Raw genomic sequence first — 18,344 nt, forward strand, 5'->3', positions numbered from 1 at the left:
ATGTGCATTCGTATATTCATTGCAGCACTATTCACAATAGCAAAGACATGGAATTAACCTAAATACTCATCAATGATAGATTGGATAAAGAAAATGTGATATATATACACCATGGAACACTATGCCACCATAAAAAGGAATTAGATAATGTTTTTTGCAGGGATGTGGATGGAGTTGGAAGCCATTATCCTTAGCAAACTAATGCAGAAACAGAAAACCAAATGCTGCATGTTCTCACTCATAAGTGGGAGCTGAACAATGAGAACACATGGACACATGAGGGAACAACACACACTGGGGCCTATTGCGGGTGGGAGTGGGGGGAGGGAGAGTATCAGGAAGAATAGTTAATGGATGCTGGGCTTAATATCTAGGTGATGGGATGATCTGGGCAGCAAACCACTATGGCACACGTTTACCTATGTAACAAACCTGCACATCCTGCATGTGTACCCCTGAACTTAAAAGTTAAAGAAAAAAAAAGATATATTAGAATCAAACCTGGCAGCATATTAACATCATCATGACTATTATTTGTCTCATTAATGTAAACATGCTTAAGATAATAAATAAACATTAGAAAATATAGCCATATAAGATAAATACAAACAATCCACTCCCTGACTTCAAAATATATTACAAAGCTGTGGTAACCAAAACAGCATGGTTTTGGCATTAAAAACAGACAGGCCAATGGCACAGAACAGAGAACCCAAAAATAAATCCATGCATTTACAGCCTACTGATTTTTGACAAAAATGCCACACACACTGAGGAAAGGACAATCTCTTCAATAGGTGGTGCTGGCAAAACTGGATATCCATATGCAAAAGAGTAACACTAGACCTCTATCTCTTACCATATGCAAAAATCAACTCAAAATGAATTAATGACTTAAATGTAAGACCTGAAACTGTGCAACTACCAGAAGAAGACATAGAAGAAATGCTTCATGACATTGCAACAAAAGCAAAAATAAACAAGTAGGATTATAACAAACTAAAATGCTTCTGCACAGCAAAGGAGACAATCAACATAGTGGGAAGACAACCTATAGAATGGGAGAAAATATTTGCAAACTACACATCTGACAAGGGATTAATATCTGGAATGTATAAGGAACTCAACTTAGTAGCAAAAAACCAGATATCTGATTTTAAAATGGGCAAAAGACTTGAGGAGACATTTCTCAAAAGCAGACATACAAATGGTCAGTCAACAGTTATATGAAAAAATTCTCAACATCACTAATCATTAGGGGAGTGCAAATCAAAACTACAATGAGACATCACTTCATCCCAGTTAGAATGGCTATTATCAAAAAGTCAAAAAATAACAAATGTTAGTGAGGATGTGGAGAAAGGGGAATTCTTCTACACTGTTGGTGGAAAGATAAATTAGTGTAGCCATCACGAAAAACAATGTGGAGGTTCCTTATAATATTAAAAATAGAACTATTATATGATTCAACAATACCACTTCTGTGTATATATCCAAAGGCAATGAAATCAGTATGTCAAAAAGATATACTTTCTCATGTTTATTGCCACACTATTCACGATAGCCAAGACATGAAATCAACCTAAGTGTCCATCAGCAAATGAATGGATAAAGAAAATGTGGTATATATACATAATGGAATACTATTCAGCCATAAAAAAGAACGAGATCCTGTCATTTGTGACAACATGCATGAATCTAGTGAACATTATGTTTCGTGAAATCAGACAAACACAGAAAGATAAATTCTGCATGGTCTTACTCACATATAGAATTTTTAAAAGTTGACCTCATAGAAGTAGAAAGCAGAACAGTAGTTATCAGAGGCTGCAGAAGGTAGGGAGAAGGAGGTTAAGCGGACCTTGGTTAATGGGTAGAAAGTTACAGTTAGGAGGAATAAGTCTTGGTGTTCTCTTGCCCTGTAGGGTGATTACTGCTAAGGATAATCTATTGTATATTTCAAGATAACTAGAAGAGAGAATTTTGAATGTTGTCACCACAAAGAAATGACAAATATATGCGGTGATGGATATGCTAAATTAGGGTATTTGATCATTGCACAATGTACACGTGTATTGAAACATCACACTGTACCCCCATAAAAATGTATAGTTATTATGTCAATTAAAAACTGAAAATGCAATCCTATTATTATATATTGAAACCAATTTTTTTTTTTTTTTGAGATGGAGTCTTGCTCTGTCACACCCAGGGTGGAGTGCAGTGGCACCATCTCGGCTCACTGCAACCTCCACCTCCCAGGTTCAAGCGATTCTCCTGCCTCAGCATCCCAAGTATCTGGGATTACAGGTGCCCGCCATCACGCCCAACTAATTTTTTGTATTTTTTGGTAGAGACAGGGTTTCACCATGTTGGTCAGGCTGGTCTCGAACTCCTGACCTCAGGTAATCCATCCGCTTCGGCCTCCCAAAGTGCTGGGATTACAGGCATGAGCTACCACGCCTGGCCTATTGAAACCAATTTTTAAAAAATTCAACATCTAATCATGATTTTAAAGAATTCCTAAAATTAAAAAAAAAAAATCCTTTACCAGATCAGTTATAAAAGGATGCTGGCTTAACCTAATAAAAGATATCAACTAGAATTTTACAGCAAACACTATATTTAGTAACAAAGCATTATAATAACTCCCACTAAAATCAGAAAAAGTTTTGGAATATTTGCCACCAGTCACTTTTATTCTACTTTTTAGAAGCAATGCCAACCAACGAAATCACACACACACAAATTAGGAGTAAAAAAAGAAACAGAGAGTAAATACCAAGCTATTATATGTAGATAAAAATCATCGACTTAGATCAGTAATTCCCAACCTTTTGGGTGCCAAGGACCGATTTCATGGAAGACAATTTTTTTCCAGGGACCAAGGGAGGTGGATGGTTTTGGGATGATTCAAGCACATTACATTTATCATTAGATTCTCATAAGGAGCGTGCAACCTAGATTCCTGGCATGCGCAGTTCACAATAGGGTTCACTCCTCGGAGAGTCTAATGTGATGGCTGATCCCACAGGAGGCAGAGCTCAGGCAGTAATGCTCACTTGCTAGCTGCTCACATCCTGCTGGACGGCCTGGTTCCTAACAGACCAGGGACTGGTACCGGTCCGTGACCAGCGGGTAGGGAACCCCTAACTTAGATTAGAAAAAAATAAAAAGACAAGTTATTAGAGCTAATATGGGAGTTTGGTGGTGTGGAAGGATATGATGTCATCACTAAAAATAACCTACTAATGCTGCTATGCACTGCCACTAACAGTTTAAAACTATAAACTGTTTTAAACAGTTTTCGGGGTGTGGGGAAGAGAGTAAGGGAGGGCAGAGTAGGAAGAAAGAGAGAGAGAGACTCCCATTCATTATAGTGCTTAAAAGTGATTAAAACTAGGGCGAGGCATGGTGGCTCATACCTGTAATCCCAGCATTTTGGGAGCCTGAGGCAGGAGGATCACTTGAGCCCAGGAGTTTGAGACCAGCCAGGACAACAAAGTGAGGCTCTGTTTCTACAAAAAATAAAAATAAAAAAATTAACTAGGCATGGTGGCACACACCTGTGGTCCCAGCTACTCAGGAGGGTGAGGCATGAGAACTGCGTGAGCCCAGGAGGTCGAGGCCGCAATGAATTGTATTCATGCCACTGCACTCCAGCCTGGGCAACAGACTGAAACTCCATCTTCAAAAAAAATATATAACTTTAAAAATGAATCTAACAAGAAATGCTCAAAATCTTAGATCTTTAAAAATAATAATGTCTAGTTTTTCTGAACAATTAAAAAAACTGCATAAGTGATAAATATATCTTGTTTATCAGTGAGAAGATTCATTATTATAAAGATGTCATTTGTCATCATATGAATCTATAAATTGAATGCAATTCCAATAAAAATTTCAAGAACTTTCGTGTGAAAGTTAGCTATCCATTTAGTAAAAATAAAATAAAATAAAATAAAATAAAATTGTATTTGTAATCAACCTAACTAGAAAAATAAACCCCTTATAGATTAACCAGCTAAATGTAAAGAAAATGAAAATACAAAAGCATTAAAATAAAATATAGACAAATATATCTCTAATATTTAAAATGGGGAAAGCATTCTTAAATAGAATTTATAAAGCCAGAAAGGACAAAGAATGAGAAACTCATCTGCATCAAATGCAAGAAAACAGTAACAATAAATATTTTTTAAATGATAAAAGACACTATTGACAAAGTTAAAGAGACAAGCAAGAGCATAGCAAAAAATATTTGCAACATATACAACAGACAAAGTATTACTTCCAAGAATTTTGACATGTCAATAAGAAAAGAACAAAATGAGAGTAAAATGAGTATAAAAATGAAAACGTGGCCAGGTGCACGTTTCCATGCTTGTAATCCCAGCACTGTGGGAGGCCGAGGCGGGTGGATCACGAGGTCAGGAGATCGAGACCATGGTGAAACCCCGTCTCTACTAAAAATAGGAAAAAAAAAAAGAAAAAGAAAAGGGGAGGATGAGGCCATTTTAGGGAGATATGGGAATCTGATAGCCAGTTATGTAAATGATTAAACTAATGAGATACAATTTTTCTTATACTCAGTTTGGTTAAAATTGCAAAGTGGTTCCTATATTAAACTGGAACAGATGTGTGAAGCGATGGGAGTGCAAGCTAGTAGAGCCTCTTAGGAGAACGATTTGGCATTATTAATTAAAGTTTAGGCCAGGTGCGGTGGCTCGCGCCTGTAATCCCAGCACTTTGGGAGGCCGAGACGGGTGGATCACGAGGTCAGGAGATCGAGACCATCCTGGCTAACACAGTGAAACCCTGTCTCTACTAAAAATACAAAAATTAGCCGGGCGAGGTGGCGGGCACCTGTAGTCCCAGCTACTAGGGAGGCTGAGGCAGGAGAATGGTGTGAACCCGGGAGGTGGAGCTTGCAGTGAGTGGAGATCGTGCCACTGCACTCCAGCCTGGGTGACAGAGAGAGACTCCATCTCAAAAAAAAAAAAAAAGATAAAAAATAAAAAAATAAAAAAATTTAATGTGTGCATACTCAAGGCTTAGCAATTCCACTCCTTAGTATCCTACGCTAAGAAATTTCTGCAGATGTGCACAAGGAATCAAAAAGAAGCTCACTGCAGCATTGTTTATATTAATAAAAGACTGACAACAACAAAAATGGCCACTGTTGAAATACACTAATGCTACAAAAATATCCCCAACATATGTTGATGAGTGTAAAACGTACGTTGAAGAACAATAAGTGATAAACTATTTATGTAAAATAAAACAGAAAGCATAAAACATGAGTATACATTTCTATAGACAGTACTATAGTCAGAACGTTTGGGTCCCCTGAAATTTATATGTTAAAACCTAATCACCAATGTGATGGCATTAGAAAGTGCGGCCTTTGGGAAGTTATTAGGTCCTGAAAGTTTCACATTCATGAAAGAGATTAGTGCCCTTATAAAAGAGGCTTCAGGGAGCTTGTTCACCTCTTCCGCCATGGGAGAATGAAGCAAGAAGTTGTCTACAATGAATGGACCCTCACCAGACTCCATCTGCTGGAACCTTGATCTTGGACTTCTCAGACTCCAGACTATGAGAAATACATCTTTGTTTCTTTTATAAATTACCCAGTCTAAGGTATTGTACTATAGCAGCCTGAATTGACTAAGACAGACATATATGTAAATATGTAAACGTATAGGAAAAGGTCAGAAAGAGTACTTACCAAATTGATTATAGTGGTTACTTTCTGTAAGCGAACTAGGATGGGGTTTGGTGTGATCACAGGGACTTAGCTTTATCTGTAACCTTTGCCTTTTTTGTTTGTTTGTTTGTTTTGAAATATAGTCATAGAATGAAGCATTCATATTTTGTAGAGTTAATAAAAAAACTTTGTTAAAAGTTTTGATGAGTATCATGCATAATTTGATCAAGGGTTGCTCTTGGCAAGGTCAGTACTTAAATAAGTACTGTCCTGCTTCTAAAGTCTTCACTCAAACAAATAAAGGACAAAGGAGACAATGATGAAAACTCGTGTTTCATTGTTGCTGCTTACCCTCCCAGATATTTAACATTTTTAGGTCCTGGGGGTGAGTTTTGGTAGCACAGGAGAAAGGCTCTTAGACAATATAATTGAAACTATAAGTGGGTCAGTTACTGAAAATAAGGATAATATGGAACAAAGAAACATTGAAAATGTTACATATTCATATGGTTTGGCTGTGTCCTCACCCAAATCTCATCTTGAATTGTAATTCCCACAGTTCCCCCATGTCGTGGGTGGAACCCAATGGGAGGTGATTGAATTATGGGGGCAAGTCTTTCCCGAGCTGTTCTTGTGACAGTGAATGAGTCTTACGAGATCTGATGGTTATAAAAACTGGAATCTTCCTGTACAAGCTCTCTCTTTGCCTGATGCCATCCACAGAAGACATGACTTTCTCCCCTTTGCCTTCCGCCATGATTGTGAGGCCTCTGTAGCCACGTGGAACTGTGAGTCCAAGAAACCTCTTTCTTTTGTAAATTGCCCAAAGAAACCTCTTTCTTTTGCAAATTGCCCAAAGAAACCTCTCTCTTTTGTAAACTGCCTAGTCTCAGGTATGTCTTTATCAGCAGCGTGAAAACGGACGAACACATATATATATCCTTTAAGACAATTTGAACTTGACATGTAAAAATACATATTCATTTGCCAAGCTTTTGATGCAAGATTGAGGCCTTTTAGTCCAATTATAGGGCCTCTACTTAGGGTTCCTTTTTCTCTTGCTCACAAAACCCGTTCCTGTAAAGCAGCATGCTTTATCTCCAGTTTCGCTCTCTCTAAACTAGAATAAAGCTGAGGACAAGCACAAAGCAACCAGAGTGCAGACTCCTCATAGATTTCTAGAATTTCCTACCCAATAATTTTTAGTTGTCTCACCCTTACCTAATCTGATTCATTTTTGCAACTCACATTTATCTAGCTTTCCAAAACACTCAACCTAGGTTTATAGAAACAACCCTCTTCTGATGTTTGTTTTCATCACTTTACTTACCTCAAAATTAAATCTCATAATTATATGACTATGACTGTTATCACAAGGTATTAAGTAACTCCGAGTAAGCAAGTCAGTCAACAGTTGGGAGGAGAAGAGGCCAGGTATCACCTTCAGCATTTTGGGAGCCCAGGCCATTGTTCTGTTTGTCTTACAGGGCACCAGATATGTTTCTGCAGTTGATCAAACAGGTTGGTTGGGAAAGCTTCTACAGTGTTTCATGGTATTACAGCCAGCCCCAGGAATGCCCATATTCACCTATAGAATCACTCCTTCTTGAAAGATTTCTGAAAAAGATACATGTAAGCCAGTTCTCTCAGGGCCTTGGACTAACCCATTTCTCCTTGTTCTCAAGAATAACTGAAGAGTGTGTTGGGAATGCAATATCTTGAGATAAGGGGGAGCTGGCTGGAACAGCCTGGGCTCTGTTCCAGCCTCTCCTAGAAAAAGGATGTCCTTAAATGGTTTAGCTTAATGAGTGCTGTAACCACAGGGTATAAAACTCAGAGCAGGATACTTTTTCGGGTCCCTCAGCTGTGATGCAATTGGAGCATACACAGATGAAACTCCATCTGCTGTGGGCAATTTTCCTGAGACTTAGGGAGGCACTGGCTCATCAGGAATTCCAGGTTTCTGTTGTCCCTTGCTGCCTAAGTAATAAATCTGCTTCACGTAACTTGCGTGTGTGAGTGTTCTGTCTCAGCAGACTTGGGCAAGTAACCAGCGCATAGTGAGCCTGATGTGCAATATACATAAGAAAGAGTAACATAACTTCTTCCTAGCGGCTTGGCTCACTGGTAAAGGAGAGTTGACATAAGAACCACACTTGGGAATTTTCCCACTGTCATGCAAACTTCACAGCACATGAGCTCAGTTCAGGGATCATCACACATTCAGGCACGGGTGAGAAAGGAGAGGGCTGCAGGGCCTCCAAGTGGGCCTTGACTCCATTTACTCACTTGGACTTGTGGAAGAGAATCAATGGGGAAAATGTCAGAAGCTTAATTGCTTACACAATAAGCTTACCAATGCAATTGCCTAAAAGGCAGAAGTGGAACAATGAGAAAAATAGTTTTTGTAATACTTGTTTTTGTTATTTATTTATTTACTTTTGAGACAGGATCTTGCTCTGTCATCCAGGCTGAAGTGCAGTGGTGTGATGGTGTGATCACAGCTCACTGTAGCCTCAACCTCCTGGGCGCAAGTGATCCTCTCTCCTCGGCCTCTCAAGTAGTTGGACAGCAGCAGGACACTGCCACATCCAGCTAATTTGTTTCTTTGTTTGTATTTTTAGTAGAGATGGGGTTTTGCCATGTTGCCCAGGCTGGAACTCCCGGGCTCAAGAGATCCTCCTGCCTTAGCCTCCCACATTGTTGGGATTACAGGTTATTTATTTATAGTAATATAGTGAATCCCCATGAACTGCCTGCCCATACTCAAGCCAGGAGTAATATCTGTGACTTTTGTTTCCCTGTATGCCCTTCCTCTCCCCACTCCTCTTGCCTCCTCCTCAAGGGCAGCCAGCATTCGAGTCATGCGTTTTATCATTCTCTTACTTATTTTTGTTTTAAATACATGTATGCATACAATTTACTTAATCAAGGTAAAAAAATAAAATAAAATAAACCGTTTTACTATTTGTCCAGTTGTGCCTGCCCTGGAAGTCTAAGAAAAGGATAATATAAAAGATTCAGTAGAAGCCTATAAATAATTGCATTATCTAAGAGAAACACCAATTATTTTTAAGGGAGTAAGGTATAACCAGTGTTTCACAGGGAAATTAGAAATAGCTAACTTAGTTTCCTTTTGATCTAAAAAATCAGCGATCTTCCTTTTCCATTTATCTTTTTAGTTTTTTGGACACACCAAGGGTTTGAACCCACTTGTTGAATTGCACTGTAGAATGGACCAAGAATGTGGCCATGGCTGTATTTCAATAATTGGTTTGCCTTGGAAGCAGAGTGAGCATTTTCCTGTTAGGGGATGTGGTATAATCACCATTTACGTGATAGAAGGGGAGGTCGCAAAAAGTTGATTATTCTACAGGATCCCAATAAGCTTAGGAAAGTTGTTTCAGCACAAACGTGACTGTATTTCAGTTATCTGAGGTTGCTTCTTCCTATACTTCCTGCTTTCTACATCATCCTTACTTTTCTTAGAGGGACAATAATCCCACTCTCTCCATTTCTTCTCTCACATGCTTATTCTATAGTCTGTCCTGAGACCAGCGTTAAGATCTTTGCAGTCTTCCTGGTGTCCTGTAAGACAGCCAGTGCTATTTTAAGTTTGGAATGAGAGGAAAGATGAGGAAGTTTCTGTGACCAGCAGTGTGGTCCTGAAGCCTCAGCCTCAGTACCTGGCATGGTGGAAATTGATATACCCTGCTCCATATTAGCAGGTCTGCAGGAATCTGAGTCTATTTGCCATATGAAAACTACAAGGAAGACCAAGGCCATTCAGATGTCTGAAGTCTGGCTGTAGCTGCACACATAGCAGAATTCCCTGGCTTAGATCAGAATTGACAGGTTAAAGAGATGCCCAATAAGATTGATTCAGCAGGGACTGATGAAGATAAAGTGAGAAAACTCAGTCTGAATAATACCTCTGTAAGGAAGATGTCAGCTTACCTTTCAAGGAAAATCATGCAAAGGAATATCTCATCTACTTATGAACTATTCACACATGCAATTGGTTGATTTGTATACTATGTAGTATCCTGGCACAAAAGGTGGGATTGATAAATAAGACATGCTCTCTATTCAAAAGAAATCTAAAATCTCAGCTGGGCATGGTGGCTCACACCTCTAATCCTAGCACTTTGGAAGGCCAAGGTGGGAGGCTGTCTTGAGCCCAGGAGTTTGAGCAGCCTGGGCAACAGGGCAAGATCCCATCTCTACAAAAACATTTTAAAAATTGTCCTGGCATGGTGGCTCACACCTGTAATCCTGGCACTTTGGGAGGCCGAGGCAGGCAGATCACTTGAGGTCAGGAATTCAAAACCAGCCTGACCAGCATGGTGAAACCTGGTCTGTACTAAAAATACAAAAAAATTAGCTGGGAGTGGTGGTGGGCATCTGTAATCCCAGCTACTTGAGAGGCTGAGGCAAGAGAATCACTTGAACCGGGAGGTAGAGGTTGCAGTGAGCTAAGCTAAGCTTGAGCCACTGCATTCCAGCCTGGGTGACAGAGCAAGACTCTGTCTAGAAAGAAAGAAAGAAAGAAAGAAAGAAAAAGAGAAAGAGAGAGAGAGAGAGAGAGAAAGAGAGAAAGAAAGAAAGACAGACAGAAAGAAAGAAAGAAAGAAAGAAAAAGAAAGAAAGAAAGAAAGAAAGAAAGAAAGAAAGAAAGAAAGAAAGAAAGAAAGAAAAAGAGAAAGAAAGAAAGAAAGACAGAGAGAGAGAAAGAAAGAAAGAAGCCAGCATGGTGGGGCAAATCTGTAGTCCCAGCTACTTGGGAGGCTGAGGCAGAAGAATTGCTTGAGGTTAAAGATTGATTGAGGTGAAGGATGCAGTGAGCTATAATCACAGCACTTCACTCCAGCCTGAGAGACAAAGCGAGACCCTGTCCCTCCTCCCTCCCAAAAAGAACCCAACCAAACAACAAAAGAGAAACCTACAATCTCAGTCTAGAAGGGCAGAATAAGACAACGCCGAGAGAGTGATTCAGGCTGAATGGATATATATCGTAAGAGACACAGACATAGGGCTGAGATAGTTTTGAGAAGAAATAATTGTTCATTCACTGAGCACCTACTACATGCCGGGCATTGGACTGACACATTCAGTTTCAGATCTCAACCCTTGTTCAGCTCTAATGGCATCCTTCAGGAATCTTATCACCGTTACAAATTACATTACTATTACAAAGTAAACAGAAGGAGACAAGATAAGCCCTTCTCATTAGTTCTGTCTCATGACTAGGCCTTTATGTGATTTTTCAGGAGACTGAATTTGAACTTTGGAATATATTACAAAAAAATCCCCATAAACTTTTTTCTTAGGGTCTTTTATGCTTTATGGCTTAAGACTTTTACATGTGTATGTAATGAAAAAAGGAAATAATCTTTAAAACAGGTCAGAAATGAGGGAATAACTCTACGTGAACAGAAAAACCCTTAGTTGAAACATATTTTTCATTGGCATTAGCAGCACGCTTTGCTGTTATGAACTTAGACGAGTTCAAGCCATGACACTGACTTATCATGACTGATCTGAAATTTTCCAGTGTGATCTAAAGGGGTCAGTGATGTAACTGAAATCTTTAAGTCTAACTAAAAGAACTGAATAATCGTTAAATGAATGACAGCAGAGTTTGTAGAAGTGTTCTCAACTTTGGCTGCTTAAAAAAATCCAGGTGCCAACTGGGCGCGGTGGCTCATGCCTGTAATCCCAGCACTTTGGGAGGTCAAGGCGGGTGGATCACTTGAGGTCAGAAGTTCAAGACCAACCTGGCCAACGTGGTGAAACCCCATGTCTCCTAAAAATACAAAAATTAGCTGGGCATGGTGGTGCACGTCTGTAATTCCAGTTACTCAGGAGGCTGAGGCAGGAGAATTGCTGGAACCCAGGAGGAGGAGGTTGCATGTAGTGAGCTGAGATCACACCACTGCACTCCATCCTGGGTGACAGAGTGAGCCTCTGTCTCAATTAAAAAAAAAAAAATCCAGATGCCACACCGCCAACCAATTAGATCAAAGTCTGTCACAGTGGGATCCTGCTTCCACATTTTTTAAAGCTCCAGATAATTGCGACGTGCAATCGGTATTGAGGAACACCTCTAGACCGGTGATATTTAAGCTCAAATTGGATACAGATTCTGATTCAGGTGGTGGGAGCTGGGGTGGGGCCTGAGATTCTGCATTTGTGACAAACTCCAAGGAGATGCTAGTGCTGTTTGTGCAGCAAGAGTCTAAGTGAAATGATACTCAAAGTGAGGTATAGACCCCTAAGTCAGAATCTGGGGGGAGAGAGGGGAGTGCTTAATAAAATGCAGATATCTGGGCTCCACCCAGACCCAATCGTAGTCTCTAGTGGAGGATTAAGACTAATCAGCTGTGGATCTTAAAAAAATGTTCATGTCCAAACCCCATTCTTCCTCCACCAGATTAGAATTAGGCTTTAGGTTTAGGGTATGTCCCAGGCACTTTTATTTCATTAAACGGTTCAGGTGGCTCCAATGTAGAGTCAGAGCTAGGGCAGGAGTTCTGTATTAGTCTGTTTTCACACTGCTATTATATAAAGATACTACCTGAGACTGGGTAATTTATAAAGAAAGGAATTTAATTGACTCACAGTTCCGCATGACTGGGGAGGCCTCAAGAAACTTAGGATAGTGGTGGAAGTTGGAGGGAAGCAAGCATCTTCTTCACATGGCGGCAGGAGAGAGAGAGCAAAGGGGGAACTGCCAAAGGGGGAACTGCCAAACATTCTAAAACCATCAACTCTCATGAGAACTCACTCACGATCACAAGAACAGCATGGGGTGAAACTATACCCATGGTCCATTCACCTCCTACCAGGTCCCTGACACTTAGGGATTACAATTTAAGGTGAGATTTAGGTGGGGACACAGAGCCAAACCATATCAGGTTCTCGAACTTGTCTGAACATTGGAAGTACCTGGTGAACTTCAGAAACTCCTGGCGCCTGTACGCCACCCCCAGAGACAGGGATTTCATGGATCTGGGATGCAGCTTGGCCTCCGAAATACTTCACAGTTTCCTAGTTAATTCTGATGAACAGACAAGCTTGCCAACCACTGGGTGAGGGGACCCGTGTTTCAGCACATTATCCAGGTAATTTTTATGCACGTGAAAGCTGGAGAGCCTCTGCTGTGGAGAAGAGTCAAAGTCAACTCTATTAGTACAAGGAGAAACTGCCTGCAAGGACTTCAGTTATAACTCTATGAGCAGTCTTAGAACTATAACTAAATCTTCAGATGCGAGTTTGGTTCCCTGGATGCAGGAGGACTCAGGTAATGCAAGAGACAAACGAGGTGGAAGGGAAAGTATTACACGTGCCGTGACTCTTCCAAAGCAATGTACCCCAATATGCTTGTACAGCATAGCTGTTAGGTTGCTAAGAGTTATTGATATGATAGAAGATTCATTCAAAAATTAATTTATTATAAGTAGGTACTTTTATTCTTTTCAATAGTCAGATTGGAGGTAATGGTCTTTAGTGGTTATATGTATTTTTTAGTAAAGAGCTCTGTTTTCAGAGGCAAAAAATGAGGCCGTAGAAATTGTGGTATACATCAATTTTTTTTTCTGATAGCTCAGCAGAAATTGTGCACTTCTTTTGAAAGGATACACCCTTCTTTTTTTTTTTTTTTTTTGAGATGGAGTCTCGCTGTGTCGCCAGGCTGGAGTGCAGTGGCAAGATCTCAGCTCACTGCAACCTCTGCCTCCTGGATTCAAGCAATTCTCCTGCCTCAGCCTCTCGAGTAGCTAGGACAACAGGTGTGTGCCACCACGCCCAGCTAATTTTTGTATTTTTAGTAGAGACAGGGTTTTACCATGTTGGCCAGGCTGGTCTTGATCTCTTTTTTTTTTTTTTTTTTTTGAGACGGAGTCTCACCCTGTCTCCCAGGCTGGAGTGCAGTGGTGGGATCTCAACTCACTGCAACCTCTGCCTCCTGGGTTCAAGTGATTCTCCTGCCTCAGCCTCCTGAGTAGCTGGGACTACAGGCACTGCCACCACACCCAGCTAATTTTGTGTTTTTAGTAGAGACGGGGTTTTACCACGTTGGCCAGAATGGTCTCAATCTCTTGACCTTGTGATCTGCCTCCCAAAATGCTGGGATTATAGGCGTGAGCCACTGCATCCAACCCGTCTTTGAACCAATTATTCTGGTTGGAGGTTAAAAGGGTCCACTTGAGTTGCATGTCCAGGCTTGTTTCATAGAACCTGAGCCTATTTCCTCAACATCAGACCACAGCTAGGCTACTTTGAGTCCTGCTCTAAAATTTCTCAAACCATAGCTGATGTTTCTGTAGTCACAAAGTGACATGCCATGGCCATCTCCTATGATGTGCAGGAGACTTGCCTGCAATGAGAGAGAATTAGGCCAACTCAGTGACAGAAGCTAGGTGAACCCTGGGACAGGAGACACATTAGTCCCCGTTCCCGGTTATTTGGTTTTGTTGGAACCGAACTGTTGATTCCCTCCTGGGCAGGGGTCGCCGCGAAGGATCACCGACACGAGATTCACAGCAGAGAGTTGTTTATTACTAGCGCGCTAGGGTCCCAAGCTCTAAGTTGGCCCTGGGACCCCGAGTGCTTGTTACAGGTTGTTTATATAGGCAAACACAAGTTCAAACACAGCTTAGGGCGCGAAATTCAAACAAAGCTTTAGGCGCGTGGTAATTGGGTCTGTCTATGGCCTGAGCAAGGTATCTTGTTCTGATTGGTTGGGGCGGGACCTTAGGAGGTTCTTTCCTGGAATTGCTGATTCCGGGAACATCGGGGACGTTGAGTCAGGGTGGGACCCCATGAGGTTATCAGGGTGGGACCTCATGAGGTTATCAGGGTGGGACCCCATGAGGCTATTTCCCGGAATTGTCTTTCTGTTTGGGTTCTGGGAACATCGGGGGGCTATCCGTGGCCATCTGGGGTTTAAGTTTCATGATGGCCAAGCTTTCTAAATTTTATGAGGCTTAGGAATTATGAGGCCTAGTTTCAGTTTTACTTTAAATTTTGTGAGCTGTCTTAGTATCATTTCAGTGAATCACCCATTTTGCTTAAGAGGGTTTGAATTCAGTTTCTGTTACTGGCAAGCCAAAGAAAAATGAACAGTCCAATATGGCATCATTCCCTTAGTGTATTTTTCTATATGTGCAGGGCCTACCCAAGTGAGATTTGAGTAACAAGCAAATCTTGGTTACTGAAAATAGGAAGCCAGGTCATGGCGGGGCACAGAAAAAATTCAGTGAGTCAGAGATGGAAATAGGGTAAGTTAGAATCTGAGGAGAGACTCAAAATATAAGAAAGGAGCAAAAAACTGTTACGTGGATACCAATAATCTGCTGGTTTCCCACAATGCCTACCAAGCCATCGAGTTGTGTAACTTGGGACCAAATTTTTTTTTTAAACAAGTGTCAATTTTGCAGCTTGCCACACACTGCGTTTTGTTGGGCTTTGAAGGCAATAATCACCAGTATTTATGCCATACTTTATAATTTACAAAGTGTTTTCAGAATTGTTATTTCATTCCCCAGATGAGAAAATTTGCTCAGAATAAGACCAAGTTTTCCCCGAAGATCCCGACTACAAAGACTTAGAACCAAGACCCAGTTCCAAGGCTTTTCTTCTAAATCCAAACCTGTGGTCTTTTCCATGCACCACTGTGTCTGCCTCCAAGGAACAGATAGTATCACTGGGGAGGCACCAGCAACTCAACCTACCAGGAAGACCTTTCCAGGAAAGCATTTCTCTAGTTTTATAATGGAAGCCAATAAGAAAAGAGGAATTCCTGCCACTGTTATGTGACAGGCCTATGTTGGCAGAAAGAAACACTAGCTGTGATAGAAATCTCTAAATGGGTATTTGATGCAACACATCAATTCCACTGAATTGTGGGAGGTCAACGGGTAGCTTTTCAACAAGAAAGTCCACAAGGCAAGGGATCAGGAATCTGGATCCAAGTCCAACATCATCGTTAACTGCTGCTTCTTAACCTTCCCAGTTTTGCTATCTGTAAAATGAAAGGTTGGATGCAATGATCTCCGAGGACCCTTCCCTCTAAAATTCTATGGTATTTGCTAGAATGCTCCTAGGAATTACACTGCAGCACGGTTTATAGCTCACTGTAATTACAGGGTTTAGAGTCAGAGAGAACAGTGAATTCTAAATCAGTTCAACGTCTAATTCCTGTTCAGTCACGTCAGGGCAGATTGTTTTTACATACATTAAATTTATGGCACTGCCCTTTTTAGGGGAGGAGGTGAGGAAATTTCATGTAATCTGTTTAGGTGAATAAGGCCAGAAGGCTATAAACAATAATGAGAGTAAGAATCAGCTAGGATACCTTATACTTCTCAAGATATGTTCTCAGTAAATCCGTAAGATAGGTGGGCAAGTATTTTTTGTTTTGTTTTGTTTGCTTTTTTAAAAAATTACCTCTTGTCAGATGAAGAAAGTGAACACAGACGGGCTTACATGATTTGACCAAAGTCTTTTTACGACAGAGCCGGGATTAAGACCCGGATTTCCTGACTTTGATTCTGGTATTTCTTCCAATAGTCATGAAGAGTATATTTCCTTTGCAGTCATATAACACATTCTCATTAGCAAAATGCTCCTTTCTGATGTCTACAAAAAGGAGTTGGCAAGTATCATTCTTGCTGACAGATGCTGGGGAGAGATGTATCATTAGGGTGCAAAGGCCACTTTCAAATGTTCTTTCTTGCTTTTTGAATATTTGCAGAGGCAGAAGATATGTGCATCTTAGGCTCTATCATCATGTAAGCTGAAATGAAAAAAGAACTTGGGTTGAATTTACATAGACCTATCATTATTTCCAATTGCATCTGGTCAAAAACAAATGGGCATTTTAGAATGTTGTCATCTGTTCAATGCCTTCATTACAAGGCTTGGTTGTAACTCCTGCTTGGCTCTTTCATCTGAGTACATTTCTAATTTTGCTTTACATGATTCATCCTAAACTTTATTATCATGCTCATGGTAATAATGCAGGTTGACAACACTTTAAATGGTTGGCTTCCCATGACACAAGGCAATTAATTTTTATATTGCATTTTTTAGTATAAAGTATTGAGACAAAGACTTTAAAGATCAAACAAAAAAGATAATGGTTTGGGGGGTACACGATTGGATCCCAACAATATCAGAAAAGTTGAAATGTAGAAATAATGAAAAGAGAGACAGATTAGGATAAAAGTTGTTAAGCATTGGAATGGAATATTAAGGTTGCCCAGGTATTTCTTTCTAGGAGACTTGAAATGTTTATGAATCTGGGGTTTTTATGACATTGGAGGTATCATATTTGTGGCTTGTAAAGTCCTTCCCCCCACCTATTCTTTTATTTTTATTTTTTAAAATTTTTTATTATACTTTAAGTTCTAGGGTACATGTGCACAACGTGCAGGTTTGTTACATATGTATACATGTGCCATGTTGGCGTGCTGCACCCATTAACTCGTCATTTACATTAGGTATATCTCCTAATGCTATCCCTCCCCCCTCCCACCTCCCCACAACAGGCCCCGGTGTGTGATGTTCCCCTTCCTGTGTCCAAGTGTTCTCATTGTTCAATTCCCACCTATGAGTGAGAACATTCCCCACCTATTCTTTTAGAAAAAGGATTTTAAAATGGCAAGACCTAGCTTGCAGGGATATTCCTAAGAGGGGTTCATAAAAGACAAAGGGTAGGGAAAATAAATCATCCTGGGCAGAGAAAGATTAAAAAAGAGATGTTTGAAGTTCAGTCCAGAAAGAATGGGGTTCTCATTGCCTGGAGCACTGGAGCCATCTTTGTGGTGGAAATTGCAGTGAGCTCAGGTGAGTGGCCAGGTACAGAGGTGGGAGCAGCTGGTGGAATGCAGGGGGCAACTGTATGCAACAGACTGAAAGGCATGTTTACTAACCTCAGAGCTTTCCAAACAGGAAAGGAAGAGGGTCAGGAAATGTGAGTGGGAAGGGAGGTTTCACACTGAACTCTAGGACTCTGACTTAGAAGAGATTTGTAGTTCAAATGATGAAGTTGGTGCCATTGGCCTGGATCAGGACACCAACGCAGAAGAAACAGTTTTTCTTCCCAACTCCAGCCCCAATCTACTGGCCTTTCAGCAGTCCCGGCTCTCCTGCCTTTTAACTTCTAGCATCCTTGAATGTTCCCAGATCAAAGATGATCCCATGAGTTTCACAATTTTATGACAAGGCTTGATGCTAACTCCCTTTAGTTTTCCTGGCCCTTCCACAATCGGCCTTTTAAAAATTTTATTTATTTGTTTTAGAGATAGGGTCTTGCTCTATTGCCCAGGCTGGAGTGCAGTGGCACAATCACAGCTCACTGCAGCCCACAACTTCTGGGCTCAAGTTATCCTCCCACCTCATCCTCACATGTTGCTGGGACTACAGGTGCCTGCCACCACGCCTGGCTAAATTTAAATTTTTTTGTAAAGATGAGTTCTCACTCTGTTGTCCAGGCTGGTCTTGAACTTTTGGCCTCAAGAAGTCCTCCCTCCTCAGCCTCCCAAAGTGCTGGGATTACAGGTGTGAGCCACCATGCTGGCTTCAGGTATTTTTATTTCAAATGTAAGGTAAGTGTAAGGGAGGGGTATTT

This window comes from Macaca mulatta, chromosome 9 (assembly GCF_049350105.2).
Source record: "Macaca mulatta isolate MMU2019108-1 chromosome 9, T2T-MMU8v2.0, whole genome shotgun sequence".
Taxonomy (NCBI): Eukaryota; Metazoa; Chordata; class Mammalia; order Primates; family Cercopithecidae; genus Macaca; species Macaca mulatta.